The sequence below is a fragment of the Triticum aestivum genome, chromosome 2D, assembly GCF_018294505.1.
Source record: "Triticum aestivum cultivar Chinese Spring chromosome 2D, IWGSC CS RefSeq v2.1, whole genome shotgun sequence".
Lineage (NCBI taxonomy): Eukaryota > Viridiplantae > Streptophyta > Magnoliopsida > Poales > Poaceae > Triticum > Triticum aestivum.
In genome coordinates, this window is record NC_057799.1 from 12,756,481 (window position 1) to 12,771,412 (window position 14,932).

Here is a 14,932-nt window from a genome sequence, read left to right on the forward strand (position 1 = left end):
CACCGACGAACAGTCGGAGAAGTCAAAAAATAAAAAGTTCTACAAGAGGAAGATCTGCTACTACAAACTATAATATGCTCGGGCACCTCAAGTCGGAGTACAAGAATCCCTCGATGGAAAAGGCGTTCATGGCCAGGAAGATGATGATGGTGACATGATGTTGATGTGCGAACTTGTGGGCGAGAAGGATCCAGTTATTCATGCGCCGGCTAAAGAAATTGTCGCGCTCCATGAAGAAAAAATTCGTTCTCAAGATCATGTTCCGGAAACTCGTGTCGATGCTACGGACGCGGTTTGAGTCCAAAACTAACATCGATGCTACGGGCATAAGTGCTAAGTATGCTGGAGTGGACACAATAATTGCCGCATGTGCTCGGCCATGGAGAAGCAGTCTTCAACTCATCCAGAAAAAATAAAGGCGTATGTAGCGGAGACATAGGTCTTTCCAGAACAAACAAAAGCTGATGCTACTACTGGTGCAAAGACGGAGACATAGGTCTTTCCAGAATAGAATTGAGGTTCCATCACTAGTGCAGAACCGGGTTATAGCACCGGTTCGTAAGGCCCTTTAGTGCCGGTTCTGCAACCGGTACTAAAGAGTGAGGACTAAAGGTCCCCCCTTTAGTACCGGTTCGGCACGAACCGGCGCTAACGTGCCACCACGTGGCACGAGCCAGGCCCGGGTGCGTGTAGGACATTAGTACCGGTTGGTAACACCAACCGGTACTAAATGTTTGGGGGTGTTTGGTTTTATTTTTTATTTTTCCTTTAATTTTGTGTTTTCAATTTAATTTAGTGATTGTTTTACATTATAATGAGTTGATAAATCATTAGGTGAAAGTACCGCAGATTAGTTTCGACTGGATGCATGTGGATCCTAGCTAAGTGATCAAGTATATATGCCATATCCATATTATACTTGATCACCTACTTGATCACCTAAGTGATCAAGTATAATATGGATATGGCATATACTTGATCACTTAGCTAGGATCCATCCAGCTGAAACTAATCTGCGGTTTCTTTCATAAATGATATAATAACTCATCATCATCATCATCATCATCATCATCATATTAATATAAAAACTCTTGCATCATATCATCACCAACAACAGTATATATACTAGCTAGCTAAAAATCATCATAGTCGTCATTACCACTATTTAATCATCATAGTCATTACCGCTATCTAATCACCACCAACACTAGCTTAAAGAAGAAACATTCACTTGTACCAGGAGCAACGATATCATCGAGTTCAACATGGTCATGATATTATAAGCGTTCATAACACCACAAAAGCATATCACTTTTTGAGATTAAGTTCAGGACGAAGAACACGGACATGAGAGGACAAGTACGTGAACTAGCTAAATCACTTCTGCTGCTCTCTCTCAGGTAAAATAGCATAGAACATGTATAGCTCTCCTGATGCATCATACTGGAGCATGCAGATGAACCTGTCTCCGAATCGTGGGATGCGCTTCTGATTGTTGCCCCCTAGTACTTCTCTGGGATCGTTAACAATTTTGCTCCAATCTTTCACTATTAAGCATTCATCGCTTTTAGAAATCCTGAATGCACTCATGTGCAATGTAGGATATCTTGACCGTAAGCTAACCATTGACATGCGACCTTTAGTCTCGATCCACTGAGGCACAACTGTCATCGGGAGTCCCTATTGAAGAACATCGTATAGTAATTAATATACTTAGCAATGAAAGTTTAGCTTTAAAAATAATGTATGCAAAAGATGCACTGAGGACAAATTAAATAGTAAAAATCTTACCATCTTTCCTAAATAGATGTGACCGTAGTTCAATACGATCATTATTGGTCGCACGTTTTGAGTACTAACATTTCTAAGTGCAGGAAGAAAATTTGTCTTGACAGTATGAAGATCCTCAAGCCATGAAACATAATGACTTATCTCCTCGCAGTTTAATTCAGCCCCGGGACAGTAGTAGGTCCTGTCTACCAAGCGATGGACATGTTTGCTTGAACGGAAATAAGCTGACAATAGAAATTAGTTGTCAACTATTTTTGAATAAACAATATCAAAGACATAAATATGGTTGAGAAACTCACATAATGGTAGAACTGGAGGCGTCTGCACATCGACCGAGATGTCTCTATTACCTTCAATATCATCTTCCGGACGAATATCAAAGGTGATAACCATATCAGGCTCAAATGCATAAGCCTTGCATAGTGCTTGCCAAGTTTTGCATTCAAAATAGGTGTATGTGTCTGCATTGTATAATTTGACGTTGAAAGTATAACCATGCTCGGTCTTCAGGTAAACTCTCTTTACCTCCATAGTTTCCATAGCACTGAAATCTATCTTATCCAAAACAAAAATTCTTGCATGACAGGGGATGCGCTAGTAGAATAGTGAAAATTTAAAATTATAAGTTGAAGCAAATGAAGCATATATAAGTCATGCTTAATTACGAAAAAAGACTTGTCGTTGTGACTTACTGTATCCACTTCGAAGGTCTCATCCAGCTTGATGTTGAAGCGCCTATCATCAACAAGGAAATTTCTGTCGCACAGGCCGCGCTGGTCTTCACAGTATTCGCACATAATGAAATCCTTTTCGTCGTCAGACGACATTTCCTATGTTCATATAGGTGAAACATTAAATACTTACTAGTTCTATTAATTCAACTAATTCAACTACTTTTATTAATTCAACTAGTTCTATTAATTCAACTAAGCATTTACTAAAAATAAACTAGTTCTATTAATTTTCTTAATAAAATATATAAAGTAGCTATATATAGTAATATTTTAATTAGATCATCAAATCTCATATACCTAAATTTTCTTACTAAAAATAAACTAGTTCTATTAATTCAACTAGTTCAACTAAGCATTTACTAAAAATGAACTAGTTATATTAATTTTCTTACTAAAAATAAACTAGTTATATTAATTCAACTACTTCAAATCTCATATACCTAATTCATGTAACATTAACATTATAACATTCATATCTACGTAATTCATCTAATTCGATCATCTAATTAACAATTTGACATGCATTAATCTAAACAACAGAAAACAGAAAATAAGTAAAAAAATGTGTGTGTGTGTGTGTGTGTCTGTGTCTGTGTGTGTATGTGTGTGTACGAGCAGGGGCGGCGGCGTACGGGCGGCCACGCGAGACGGCGATGCGACAGGGACGGCGCGAGAGACGGCGGCGATAGACGGCGCGCGACGTACGGCCGGGGCGGCGGCGCGAGACGGCGACAACGGGCGGCGAGGGCGCGCGATGGGCGACGGCGCGGCGGGGGCGGCGGCGATGTCGCGTGAAGCAGTTGAAGTAAGAAGCGGGGAGATGGAAACTGATTTTTTTCGTAAGTGCTATATATATAGGAGGGGCCTTTAGTACCGGTTGGAGCCACCAACCGGTACTAAAGGCCAATTTTGGCCAGCCAAGCGGCGGGAAGCGACCCCCTTTAGTACCGGGTGGTGGCTCCAACCGGTACTAAAGACCCAGCGTTTAGTACCGGTTGGAGACATCACCCGGTACTAAAGGGGGTGCGCTGCCAGGCAACGGGCGCAAAGTTTAGTCCCACCTCGTCGGGCGAAGGGCAGCCGCACTGGTTTATAAACCCAGCCGCGGCTGCTGCTTCGAACTCCTCTATATATCAGGCTTCTGGGCCTAACTATGGCGCGCTTCCCTGTGAGCCTGCTGGCCCTTCTGGGCCTGAATTTGCACACCCGAGGTCTGGCAGACCCACTGGGCAGCGTCCCAACTATTTTTTATATAGTTTTTTCTTTTCTGCATTATTTATTTTCTTCTATTTATTTTTGAGTAATTTTTTATATAGTTTTTTTTCTTTTCTGCTTTGTTTATTTTCTTTTATTTATTTCTGAGTAGTTTTTTTTGCTGTATTTAGTTTCTTTGTGAATATTTTTGCTTTAGGTATAAAAAATTACAAACTTTCTGTTAGTGTTTGTAGTTTTCAAATTGATGATGTCGCTTTGAATGCTGCATACTGAACGCAAAAAAGTCTGGAGTTCAAATAAGTTTGAAAAAATGAAGTGCCCGTGTAACACATGAGTTCTCGTCCGAAACTCTGATACTCCGAAAGAGATTGTCCAGTTTATACACGAAGTGCGTCAAGTTTTTGCCGTAACCCTCTCTACTCTCTTGCACATGCTATGTACGTGAAATGATGATACCATGCCAAGTTTCAACATTTTCAGAGTTCATTTTGTAGTGATTTTCAATTTCACGGTCATTTAGCTCTCTAAACAAATCGGTAAATGAATGAAAAACAGCAAATGATGTCAGAAAGGGTTGAAAATTGATGACGTCGCTTTAAATGCTGCATACTGAACGCAAAAAAGTCTGGAGTTTAAATAAGTTTAAAAAAATGAAGTGCCCGTCTAACACATGAGTTCTCGTCCGAAACCCTGATACTCCGAAAGAGATTGTCCAGTTTGTACACGAAGTGCGTCAAGTTTTTGTCGTAACCCTCTCTACTCTCTTGCACATGCTATATGGGTGAAATGACGATACCATGCCAAGTTTCAACATTTTTAGAGTTCGTTTTGTAGTGATTTTCAATTTCACGGTCATTTAGCTCTCTAAACAAATCGGTAAATGAATGCAAAACAGCAAATGATGTCAGAAAGGGTTTCAAATTGATGACGTCGCTTTAAATGCTGCATACTGAACGCATAAAAAGTCTGGAGTTCAAATAAGTTTAAAAAATGAAGTGCCAGTGTAACAGATGAGTTCTCGTCCGAAACCGGCCCTGATACTTCGAAAGAGATTGTCCAGTTTGTACACGAAGTGCATTCTGTTTTTGCCGTAACCCTCTCTACTCTATTGCACATGCTATATGGGTGAAATGATGATACCATGCCAAGTTTCAACACCTTCATAGTTCATTTTGTAATGATTTTCAATTTCACGGTCATTTAGCTCTCTAAACAAATCGGTAAATGAATGAAAAACAGCAAATGATGTCAGAAAGGGTTGAAAATTGATGACGTCGCTTTGAATGTTGCATACTAAACGCAAAAAAAGTCTGGAGTTCAAATAAGTTTAAAAAAATGAAGTGCCCGTGTAACACATGAGTTCTCGTCCGTAACTCTGATACTCCGAAAGAGATTGTCCAGTTTGTACACGAAATGCGTCAAGTTTTTGCCGTAACCCTCTGTACTCTCTTGCACATGCTATGTGGGTGAAATGATGATACCATGCCAAGTTTCAACATTTTCAGAGTTAATTTTGTAATGATTTTCAATTTCACGGTCATTTAGCTCTCTAAACAAATCGGTAAATGAATGAAAAACAGCAAATGATGTCAGAACGGGTTGAAAATTGATGACATCGCTTTAAATGCTGCATACTGAACGCAAAAAAGTCTGGAGTTTAAATAAGTTTAAAAAAATGAAGTGCCCGTGTAACACATGAGTTCTCGTCCGAAACCCTGATACTCCGAAAGAGATTGTCCAGTTTGTACACGAAGTGCGTCAAGTTTTTGTCGTAACCCTCTCTACTCTCTTGCACATGCTATATGGGTGAAATGATGATACCATGCCAAGTTTCAACATTTTCATAGTTCATTTTGTAGTGATTTTCAATTTCACGGTCATTTAGCTCTCTAAACAAATCGGTAAATGAATGAAAAACAGCTAATGATATCAGAAAGGGTTTCAAATTGATGACGTCGCTTTGAATGCTGCATACTGAACCTAAAAAAGTCTGGAGTTTAAATAAGTTTAAAAAAATGAATTGCCAGTGTAACACATGAGTTCTCGTCTGAAACCCTGATACTCCGAAAGAGATTGTCCAGTTTGTACACGAAGTGCATCGAGTTTTTGCCATAATCCTCTCTACTCTCTTGCACATGCTATGTGAGTGAAATGATGATACCATGCCAAGTTTTAACATTTTTAGAGTTCATTTTGTAGTCATTTTCAATTTCACGGTCATTTAGCTCTCTAAACAAATCGATAAATGAATGAAAAACAGCAAATGACGTCAGAAAGGGTTGAAAATTGATGACATCGCTTTGAATGCTGCATACTGAACGCAAAAAAAGTGTAGAGTTCAAATAAGTTTAAAAAAATAAAGTGCCAGTGTAAAAGATGAGTTCTCGTCCGAAACCGGCCCTGATACTTCGAAAGAGATTGTCCAGTTTGTACACGAAGTGCATCCAGTTTTTGCCGTAACCCTCTCTACTCTCTTGCACATGCTATGTGGGTGAAATGATGATACCATGCCAAGTTTCAACATTTTCAGAGTTCATTTTGTAGTGATTTTCAATTTCACGGTCATTTAGCTCTCTAAACAAATCAGTAAATGAATGAAAAACAGCAAATGATGTCAGAAAGGGTTGAAAATTGATGACGTCACTTTGAATGTTGCATACTAAACGCAAAAAAATTCGGGAGTTCAAATAAGTTTAAAAAATTGAAGTGCCCGTGTAACACATGAGTTCTCGTCCAAAACTCTGATACTCCGAAAGAGATTGTCCAGTTTGTACACGAAGTGCATCCAGTTTTTGTCGTAACCCTCTCTACTCTTTTGCACATGCTATGTGGGTGAAATGATGATACCATGCCAAGTTTCAACATTTCCAGAGTTCATTTTGTAGTGATTTTAAATTTCACGGTCATTTAGCTCTCTAAACAAATCGGTAAATGAATGAAAAACAGCAAATGATGTCAAAAAGGGTTGAAAATTGATGACGTCGCTTTGAATGCTGCATACTGAACACAAAAAAAGTCTGGAGTTCAAATAAGTTTAAAAAATGAAGTGCCCGTGTAACACATGAGTTGTCGTCCGAAATCCCGATACTCCGAAAGAGATTGTCCAGTTTGTACACGAAGTGCGTCCAGTTTGTACACAAAGTGCGTCATATTTGTTGTAATAAGTTATTAAAAATAAAAAAGAGGAATGCTCGTTAATTAGCTTCAAGCCTTTCGGAATAGTATAGACTGCACCGCACATAGCTCCGTGCAGTCTACACTATTCCGAAAGGCTTGAAGCTAAGCAACGTGCAGGTCAGCATTGCGCCTCTTCTTCATCGTCTCTGCACTCACGGCTTATAAACCGCTCCTCTCTCTTCGCGAGGTGGGACTAAAAATCAGCTTACTAAGAAACTCTAGTACCGGTTCATGCCATGAACCGGTACTAAAGGTGCTCGTGGGGCCCCAGCCTGACCACAGCCTGACACAGCATCATTAGTACCGGTGCGTGGCATGAACCGGTACTAAAGGTTGCCCACGAACCGGTACTAATGATCTCCGCCCGCCTAGCCGTTGGAACCGGCACTAATGGTCACATTAGTGTCAGTTCTGTTCCAAACCGGAACTAATGTGCTTCACATAGACCCTTTTTCTACTAGTGCATCTCCAACTCGCACCAAATTGATTTTGTCATAAATGTCACTCAAGTTCATTATGTCATGCCACCAGAAGGAGCCACACACATCAGTGGCGTCTGGCGTCTGGCATTAGGTCTGTCACAGTTAGTCTGGTAGTCCCCATTGGCAGTCTGAGGTATGTGAAGGACATAGTACCAATGCGAGTATGTGACACTGCCAGAGTTGTGCCAATCGCTCCACCATGTCATCATCGATGTTTATGGGTACTAACATGGATTTTGAAAGTTCAGTGATGTCCACTACGCAACTTTATTCTTATAAACTCGTGTTGGGCCTTCAAGCGCAGAATTTTGTAGGACAGTAGCAATTCTCCCTCAAGTGGCTAACCTAAGGTGTATCAATCCGTGTGAGGCGTGTGATGAAGATGGTCTCTCTCAAACAACCCTGCAACCAAATAATAAAATGTTTCTTGTGTCCCCAACACACGGAATGCAATGGTAAATTGTATAGGTGCACTAGTTCGGCGAAGAGATGGTGATACAAGTGTACTGATGATAGTAGATGTTGATTTTTGTAATAGGAGCAATAAAAATAGCAAGGTAGCAAGTAACAAAAGTGAGTACAAATGGTATTGCAAGTCTCAAAAATGAGGCCTAGGGTCCGTAATTTTGCTAGTGTAATCTCTCAACAATGCGAATATAATTGGATCATATAACCATCCCTCAACGTGCGATGAAGAATCACTCCAAAGTTCTTATGTATCGGAGAACATAAGGAGAAATTATTAGTAGGGTACGAAACCACCTCAAAGTTATCCTTTTCGATCGAGCTATCCAAGAGTTCGTACTAAACTAACACCAAGTTATCCCTTATGATCGATCTATCCAAGAGTTCGTACTAAAATAACACCATACGATACACATCAACCAACTCTAATGTCACCTAGATATTCCAATGTAACCGCGAGTATCCTTGAGTTGATTATATGAAATGCATCAAACAATTTCAGAATCATAATATTCAAGCCAACACAAAGAACCTCAAAGAGTGCCCCAAGATTTCTACCGGAGAAGCAAGGACGAAAACATGTATAAACCCCTATGCATAGATTACCCCAATGTCACCTTGAGAATCCACGAGTTGAGTGAAAAACATATATCAAGTGAATCAATATGATACCCCATTGTCACCATGGGCATACATAGCAAGACATACATCAAGTGCTCTCAAATCCATAAAAGTATTCAGTCCGATAATAACGAAATCTTAAAGGGAAAACTCAATTCATCACAACAAGATAGAGGGGGGAAAACAACATATGATCCAACTATATTAGCAAAGCTCGCGATACATCAAGATCATGCAAGCTAAGAAAACGAGAGAGAGATTAAACACTTATCTACTGGGACAAACCCTCAGCCTCGAGTGGACTACTCCCTCCTCATCATGGTGGCTACACGGATAATGAAGATGGCCTCCAATGATGATTTCCCCTTCGGAAGGGTGCCGGAACAAGGTCTAGATTGGTTTTTCGTGCCTACTGAGGGTTGCGGTGGCGGAACTTCTGATCTAGGGGTTATTTCTAGGGGTTTCTGTATATAAAGGATTTTTCAGCATTGGAATCACGCGAAGACGGGCCTCAAGGGGCCCACTACCCACGAGGGCGCGCCAGGGGGTGGCGCGCCCTGGTGCCTTATGGGCAGAAGGTGGCCTCCTCTAGTGGTTATTTTCTCTAGTATTTTTCTTTTCTTCCAAAAAATCGACAAAAAGTTTCGTCCAATTCCGAGAACTTTTATTACTGCACAAAAAACAACACCACGGTAATTCTGCTGAAAATAGCGTCAGTCCGGGTTAGTTCCATTTAAATCTTACCAGAACCATATAGAATTGTTGTAAATATGGAATGAGTACTTCATAAATTATAGATAAGTTGGAGATGTATCATTCAGCATGAGTCCAACGGAGTCAGCAAAGTCAATCAACAGTTGCTTCATAATTTTGAGTTGTTCTGAGCAGGCTGGCATCAGTAGGATTGTGTCGTCTGCGTATTGCACGACTAGGTAGTCCGCGATTCATCTAGCTGGGGTTGGGAGGTGGATTACGTTGTCGGTACACATCCTTGATCGCAGCTTGCAATAGGTCAGCGGCAAGTACGAAGATCAACGAGGAGAGCGGATCTCCCTGTCGTACTCCCCATCGACAGTGGAACTGACGGCCAGGCACCCTATTGAGTGATACATCTCTGTCGTATCTACTTTTCCTAATGCTTTTTCTCTTCTTTTGGACTCTAATTTGCATGATTTGAATGAAACTAACACGGACTGACGATGTTTTCAGCAGAACTACCATGGTGTTGTTTTTATGCAGAAATAAAAGTTCTCGGATTCGAACGAAACTTTGCGAGGAACTTTTATACAATAAAAGGTAATTTCTGGAGCCAAGAACCACCGGAGGGGGGCACCTGGGTGGGCACAACCCACCAGGGCGCCCCCCCCCCCCTCCAGGCGCGCCGAGGTGGGTTGTCCCCACCTGGTGGCCCCACAGGCCTCAACCCTGATACTATAAATTCACATTTTTGAAGAAAAAACAAGGAGGAAGAATTATTGCGTTTCACGAGACGGAGCTGCCGCCACCTCCCGTTCTTCATCGGGAGGCCAGATCTGGAGTCCGTTTGGGGCTCCGGAGAGGGGGATCTTCGATCTTCGTCATCACCGACCCTTCTCCATCGCCAATTCCATGATGCTCCCCACCTGGAGTGAGTAATTCCTTCGTAGGCTCGCTGGTCGGCGAGGAGTTGGATGAGATTCATCATGTAATCGAGTTACTTTTGTTAGGGCTTGATCCCTAGTATCCATTATGTTATGAGATTGATGTTGCTATGACTTTGCCATGCTTAATGCTTGTCATTTTGGGCCCAGGTGCCATGATTTCATATCTGAACCGTTTATGTTATCACCATTATATCTATGTTCTAGATGCGATCTTGCAAGTTATAGTCACCTATTACGTGTTATGGTCCATAAACCCTGGAGTGACAGAAGTCGGGATACTTTCCGGTGATGACGTAATTTGAGGAGTTCATGTATTCACTATGTGTTAATGCTTTGTGCCGGTTCTCTATTAAAAGGAGGCCTTAATATCCCTTAAGTTCCATATGGACCCCGCTGCCACAGGAGGGTAGGACAAAGATGTCATGCAAGTTCTTTCCATAAGCACGTATGACTATTCACGAAATACATGCCTACATTATATTTATGAACTGGAGCTAGTGCCGTATCACCCTAGGTTATGACTGTCATATGATGAATATCATGCAACGAATTCACCGATCCAATGCCTATGAATTTCTCTTATATTGTTCCTGCTAAGTTACTACTGCTACTGTTACTATTGCACTTGCCACAAAATCATTGTTATCACTGTTACCGCTACTATTGTCGTTGCTACTACTATCAAAACTTACTACTTTGCTACTGATCACTTTGCTGCAGATAATTAATCTCCAGGTGTGGTTGAATTGACAACTCAGTTGCTAATACTTGCAAATATTATTTGGCTCCCCTTGTGTCGAATCAATAAATTTGGGTTGAATAATCTACCCTCGAAAACTGTTGTGATCCCCTATACTTGTGGGTTTTCAAGACATTTTTCTGGCACTGTTGGAGGGGAGCATAGCTATATTTGTAGAGTCACTTGGGATTATTATCAAATTGTCACCATGAAGAATCTGAAGGATGCTAAGACTAAGATTTTTCCCTCCAAGACGAGGGGAGGTAAGGAACTTCCATCTAGCTCTGCACTTGATTCACCTTCTGTTAAAAGTAGACTTGCAACACAACCACATGCTATTAATCCTGATATGTCGCAAGTTATTGATGATGCTACTTCTGCTATGAATGATACTCATGATGATGCTAGTACCTTGCTTGATGATAATGTGCCACTAGGTGAATTTCTTGATGAACAACTTGCTAGAACTAAAGCTTTTGAGAATGCAGAAACTGATGAAATTGTTGAACCTGATGAAGAGCTTGAAACTGAAAATCTTGAAACACCTATTAGACCTAGTTCTCTTAGATATGAATTGCCAAAGGTACCGGAAGGTTATGTTATGGATGAGGAGACAACTAGAGACTTTCTTGCTTGCAATGACAGGGATGATCTTAAGAAATTATTATGCAAACTGAAAGAAAAATCTTTGAATGCTAGAATGATATGTGATCCTAAGTTTGCTACTACACCTATCTTTGTGGATGATAAGGATTGTGAGTTCTCTGTCGACCCAGAATTAATTACTTTGGTTGAGTCTGATCCTTTCCATGGTTATGAAACGGAAACTGTTGTGGCACTTCAAGGTGGAGGTGGTTCGTCGACCTCACATGCGCCTTCCTCAGAGCCGGCTATGCCCACCTCCCACGGGGCTCGCCGAGGATGTACTCCATCAACGAGGTTCGTGACCGCGCTGGCATCCTCCTGCTGCTCACGGTCGCCTTCGCCAACCCGTTTGACGCGCGCGAGCTCCTCGTCCAAGTGTTTTGGTGCGGCTGCGAGTCCATCTTCTTCACGGTGTACAACATCTTCACCAACTACGAGTGCATCTTCCCCACTGAAAACCAGATGCACTCCCTTCCCTACGACGAGGAGGAGGAGTGAAGTTGAAGACGGTGTTGAAGGGGCGCGCGGCCAAGGTGGAAGAAAGGTCAAGATGAAGATGTTCAAGAAGGGGTGCGAGCCCGAAGTGAAGTTGTTCGTCAAGCTCGTCATGTTTTGGTTTTATCGTTTTTATTTTGTTGCTTTTCTATGCCGTGCGTGCCGTGTTGTGTCGTGTCCTGTCCCTGAACTTATCTATCTATGTAGGGTACCCATCTATGTAAGGGTACGGTGTGTTGCATCTTATCTATCCAAGTTATTATATGTGTTCAAAAATGTCTGTGCCCAAACATATCATTTCTTCCTTAAACCAAGTCATGAACTAACATGCAAATTTATTCCCTTTAAATCCTAAACCAAGTGTCACTCTAACCAGAATCATGTGGCAGTGCAAACATACGTTTCCAACCCTCCAAAAGTTCACTCCAAAACAAAGGAAAACCATTCTCACGCGTGTGCAAACATTCAGTACAAACATGCGTTTTTAAACCCTAAACCAAGTCACGGTCTCACTATGTATAGCTTCCTTCCCTAGCCATGTCAAAGTCTTCCCATCTGCCCTAGCGGTTACCAGAGCAGCCCTAAATGCCACAAACCCACGCGGTCCTGGGTTCGAGTCTTAGCCGCACCAATTTTTTGTGCATTTTCCACCCTTCGTTTTTTTAGACAAATTATTTTTTTCTCAATGTAATGCCCTTCAAAAATGTTCATTAATTTTGGCACCAGGTGTAAACCTCTACCAGAGCTGAGGCACATTTTCCATGACATTTTGGTCTTTGATTTAAATCACGGTGTATTTAAATTGGAGTAATTAAATTGCTATTAAATATTTAACATCTCCAAAAAAATTCTGAACTTAATTGTTTGGCTCTGGAATAATTTAATTAGCTTCCACAAAAAGTTTCAGCATTAAATAAAATGATTTACTGCCTAAATTAAATCAGAATAGAAAACAAAAAAAACACGCAAGAGATCTCATTTGCCCACCCCCAAATGGGCCTAATTGGATGCAGTTGGCCCATTAGTCTAGCCGGCACTTGGCTCTCCGCTCTGAATTTGGCCCACAGAGGAACCTTTTTTTTACAGAAAGGCAGAACAGAGAGATGCATTTCATTGATCAAAAGTTTCTGAATTCCTCATTTCTTCTCCCTTTTTTCAACATATTTAAATGTTGGTCATTTCTTCTCTTTTTTTCAACATTTAAACAACTTTGAGCAACATTTAAACAAGGAGAATTTCTCATACAATTTCAAGCTTACAAATTCCTCCCTAATTCATGCCTTTCCATACAATTTCAACATTACACCAAGTGCGGTTACCATACCTACAAATGCTCATAAGTAATTGCAAATGGGTATTGGTATTTGTGCTTGATCTTCAAGCTTCCTAACCTTCTTCAACATCCTAAGCTCAACAGCTAGCTCTCTGTCAGTGCATGCTTTGCCCTCCATCTCTTCTTCCGGAGCTCGTGCTGCGGCCATTGCCGTTCGTGGCAGCATGCGCAACCATTCTTCATGCTCTTCTTGCAGTTCATTCATCGGTGTCTTGGCCAGAGCATCGACCCAAAGAAAGAAACATTTCAACTGCATGAACGCCAAACAGATCAACCCATTGCTCAAAGATCCCGACCACGAAAATGGTGCAATTGCCCCGATTCTTACCCCATTCTTGCTGCACACGTAGAACGGACGATTCTGGTTCTTCGGTGTGTGAGAAACGCTAAGATCAACGCCCGCCCGGCACCACAGACAGACGAAGATAGGCATCTCCACGCGCGCCGGGCTCTGCATCCGCGAGCTGGCGCGGGAGCTTGAAGAAGACATGGAGCTCGGAGCCGAAGGGGATCTCAACGCCGCCGCGCCCTCCACAGCTATCTTCCCACCGCCGCTCTCTCTGCCGCCGTGGTCACCGCCGTGCTCTCTGTTGCCCGCTCTCTCTGTCGCCGTGGTCACCGCCGCTCTCTGTCACTCGCTTATATAGCACACCCACAATGGCTCTCTGCTCAACGGCTCTTTGCTGGGTCCCACAAGCCACACGTGCAATGGTCTGATCGTCTAGCGCGTCTCTGTCGCCTGGTCCCACCTGTAAGGGCCGAGTCAAAAGGTTGACCTGACGGAGACGACAGTGTTCACGGAACGAGTAGCTGCGCATGGACTAGGGGCAAAACTGAGCACGTTTCGCATCTGAGGGCAAAACTGAGCACATGGACACCACTAAGGGCAAAAGGATAATTAACCCTTTACTAGAAGCTATCGGTTTTTTGTTTCCCTTGACTCAGTTTTAAATTGTTGGTGCTTGTGTCGCCATAAAGTTTGTGGTTCAAAAAGAAAATGGATGGCGTGGTTAGCAGGGCATCTCTCTCACACACATTCAGGAAGTGGCTATGCTTTGGGAAAGGCTCGCTGACATCACTCTCGCGGACGGGGTTCGCGATTCAATTACTTGGAAGCTCTCTGTTGATGGTGTGTACTCTGCGTCCTCGGCTTACAAGGCGCAATTTGAGGGTCTTACCATCTCGATCATGCTTACAACCGTTTGGAAGGGTTGCCCCCCCCCCCCAAGTGCAAGTTCTTCGCCTGGTTGGTCTTACAAAACAGGATTTGGACAACTGATAGACTAAGCCGCCGTGGATGGCCAAACTGCGGTCTTTGCCCTCTTTGCAAGCAAGCTCCTGAGTCCGCTGTGCACCTTCTCACCCAATGCCGCTTCACAACCCGTATCTAGACCGAGATCGCCAACTGGATTGGCCTCCTGGATTTCCCTACTTTGGCTTGGGCAAATGCCACCTTGATGAGAGGTTGGTGGACTGATACAGTGAACAATACAAGACCGCACTGGAAGGCTCTCACTTCGCTGATGATGTTGGTATCTTGGGAGATTTGGAAGGAACGGAATGCGAGAGTTTTCCGCAACACTGCCGCACCC